At 44.7% G+C, this 3527-nt stretch overlaps 1 non-coding gene across 1 annotated transcript; it reads right to left on the minus strand.

Annotated features, from left to right (window-relative positions):
* Window positions 1-983: 983 nt before the first annotated feature.
* Window positions 984-1090, minus strand: LOC115870190. Its single transcript, XR_004046563.1, has one exon. It is a non-coding gene; the product is annotated as a U6 spliceosomal RNA (small nuclear RNA).
* Window positions 1091-3527: the final 2437 nt, after the last annotated feature.

The following is a 3527-nucleotide window of genomic DNA, read 5'->3' on the forward strand; positions in this document are numbered from 1 at the left end:
GATTTGCATTAAAAATTCATTAGCAACATTGTAGGGAAGCATGCTTTTGTGAGGACGGATAATACTACCCATTAGTCTGCTGCTAGCTTACTTCTACTTTTTCTTTGGCAGGCAGACAAAGGGTCTGTTTTACACAGTGACTGGTCAATAGAACTGCGGAGGCCATGATGGACAGACAAGAGGAGAGCTTTATTTCTTGGTCTCTATCTCTTTAGACATGATCTTGATGATCTCTTCGTTCTTGGCCTGGACCCTCTCCTCATGGTGCTTGCTCGCTTCTTGGTCTTAAACCCACAAGTCTCAGTCTGGCCAGCCAGGAGCTTTTTGCCAGCTTTATCTGCCTTGAGCTTATAAATATGGTCTGTGAGCATCCACTTGCTTCCACAGTTCCCCATTCACCTTCAGGCACAGCTATGATTCCTTTGGTGGCCAATCTTAATAGATTCACCGTTTCCTTCAGAGCAACTTGTGCAGAATTTTCATTCTCCTCACCCAGGTCATGTTCTCAGACGTTCAAGTGTTGGCAGTACCCTTTTCCTTGCCTGTGCACATATGCTTATCCTAAAAGTAATCCTAAAACAGAATGCCGGGATGATAGATATGCCACCAGCTACAGTTTGGGTCGATATTGAAAGATGTTGAAATTGCATTTTGGGTCCTATTACCCTCCCATGTGGAGGTACCCTTGCCACAAGGTGGACTTTGCTACTCCCTAGAGACTAGGAGTGGTGGCAAAAGTCATCAGCAGGTCAGGAACCCCATGTAGAAACCACATTACATTGGTCAAAGACAAATAACCCATGAGTACTACTAGCTCTAAGTCAGTGGGTCTCAACCTGCCGCATGCCGCGACCCTGTAATACAGCTCCTCATGTTGTGGTGACGCCCAACCATAAAATTATTTTTGTTGCTACTTCATAACTGTAATTTTGCTACTGTTATGAATCATAATGTAAATATCGGATATGCAGGATATATCTTCTTTTTTTATGGACTTCTTCATGACTTTGCGTGTCATCCTTGCGCAGGGGCCATGCTAATCTTCTTTGTATCGTTCCAATTTTAGTATATGTGCCACCAAAGCAAACACTGCAGGATGTATTTTCATTATTACAAATTGAACATAATTAAAGCATAGTAATTAATCACAAAAACAATATGTAATTATATATTGCAAAATATTTATTTCTAATTACAAAGAAATGAAATTTTGTCTTGAAGCATGGTATAGCATGGGTAACAGTCTTCATGCTGGGTACTCTTATGTGGGCGTATCTGCATGTGGGCGGACTCTTCTGGAGATGGCTAGAGGAACGGTGTCTCGGTTCCTAAGACCGTAAAATACGTGTTTCCCGATGGCCTTAGGCTATCCCTGTGAAAGGGTCGTTCGACTCCCAAAGGACCCACAGGTTGAGAACCGCTGCTCTAGTTGATCAGAAGGCCCTCTGACCTTTGGAAGCCCTGGGAATTCATGAGGCCATCCCAACAGCAAACTAGAGTCTCTGCGGGAAATTTACAACTCACTTTAAAAGGGATACAAGCAGTCCTGAGCATCCTTTCTCTATTAGAAAGCCATAGTAGGGATCTGACTAATGTGTTCTTAATATCCATCCCATCTCATCTGTCCCAGTCAGGTCACTTGCACCTACGCGGGGCGGTCATGGATGTTTTATGGCCTGTGCTAGGGGTTTCAACACAATCCCATCACATGTCATGGTATCATTGCTAGGAACCTGTGATGGTTAGATTTTATGTCAACTTGATGTATTTGTGTGGAGGTGGAGGTGGAGTTCAGCCTATCGATCAGGACACAGCCTGGTGATGCTTTCTGGGGGTAGGGCCCTTTTCATTAGCGAGACACTAAGCAGAACTGAGCCCTCGCTAGCCCCTCTCCATCTTCCTGTTTGCTTGGATTCTGCATCTGGCTCTGGGGCTGGGGCAGCAGGCCATGTGGCCTGCCGACCCTGGGAACCATCAGTGCCCTGCCACGTTCCTGCAGAGCTGGGGTCCAAGTGATTCTGCAGCCACCTGTCTGTGAGCTCCCAGCGTCCTGCTTGGCCTTCCTGCTTCAGCCACTGTCCGCTGTGTGCGTCTGAGTCTCCAGCTCGCATCTGATCCAGGGACTTCAGATGGACTTGGCATAAAATTAGTTCTTGATAGAAAGTTCTTTCTTATACATAAATGTTACTGGTTTGGTTTCTCTAGAAACAAGCGCAGTCTAACACAGAAGCTGATTCTATTTCCTTTCATCATTGCTGTCACTGGTTGATGATGCCCTGTTAACAGCTGAAGATATTTCTCTGTTAAAAGATTATCTAGATCAGGGGTTGGCTATCATTGTTTCATTTAAAGGAGGTTATTCAGATAACAGTGATTTCATCTGGTTGTAAAAACATAGTTATGGCTCTCAAATAATTTTAAGTTGTTGTGATTGGCTCTTCCATCTCAAAAGTTTGCCAACCCTTGATCTAGATGTTCTGATCACCCACGTATAAGAGGGAGGTTAGTTCATGAGCTCTAGAAGGTGCATGGGCCAGGAACATTGGTAAAATACCTAGGGGTCATCGGGCCAGATAAGATCCTTGTGCTGCCTGAAACCAAGGTTCAAGTTTATACCACCCCTTTGATGGCCAAAAAAGTATAGACACTCCTGAGACTTTTAGGCATTGGAGGGTATTTATACCCCACATTACAGTGCCTCTGACTACACTATTGTCTATTAACAAGAAAGTAGGCCTGGGACTAAGAACAGCAGCAACTTTGGATCTCGCCAGATGAAATACACAGGAATCAAAACCACTACGTCTACAGGAAGAGACAATGCAGGCTTTTTAACAGAACAAGGGGATATTCAGTGGTTTAAAGTCATCAGACAAGGTGTGCATTCGGGTTGTATCCTCCCACAATACTCATTCAATCTGTGCACTGAGCAAATAATTTGAGAAGCTGGACTGTATGAAGAATATGGCATCAGGATTGAAGAAAGGCTCATTAAACTCCTGTGATATGCAGACCACAAAACAACCTTATCTGTTGAATGCAAAGAGGACTTAAAGCCCTTACTGATGAAGATTTAAGACAATTACCTTAGCCTACCCCCACCACCCACCAACCTCCACCGATACTATAAGGATGAACAACAACAACAAAAAAAGATGAACTATCTTTCAAGCAGCAGCAAAGAGAGAAACCTGTAAGACCTTAGAAGAACCCATTCAAGGTTTCTACCTGAAGGGACAGAGGTGACTGAGCGCAGATGCACCGGAGACTGTGACACGGAGACTAAGAGAAGCAGCCTTCGCCTCATCTGACCTGAGGCTATGGAACTGCAGGCCTGGGTGACAGGCAGGCTAGCTTCTTGGCCTGTTGGAGGCAAAGGCAAAGGGTCCATGCAGTTGAGAGGCTGAGAACTGGAGAGAGACCTGGCTGCTGGCTGAGGAGACCAGTGACGGTATTTTAACTGTTTGCTGATCCTGACTTGTGGTAACCTATTGACTTCCCTAATAAATCCTCTTAACCACGAAAAA

Source organism: Echinops telfairi, unplaced genomic scaffold (assembly GCF_000313985.2).
Source record: "Echinops telfairi isolate 266 unplaced genomic scaffold, ASM31398v2 ScPeMD7_443;HRSCAF=831, whole genome shotgun sequence".
Classification (NCBI taxonomy): Eukaryota; Metazoa; Chordata; class Mammalia; order Afrosoricida; family Tenrecidae; genus Echinops; species Echinops telfairi.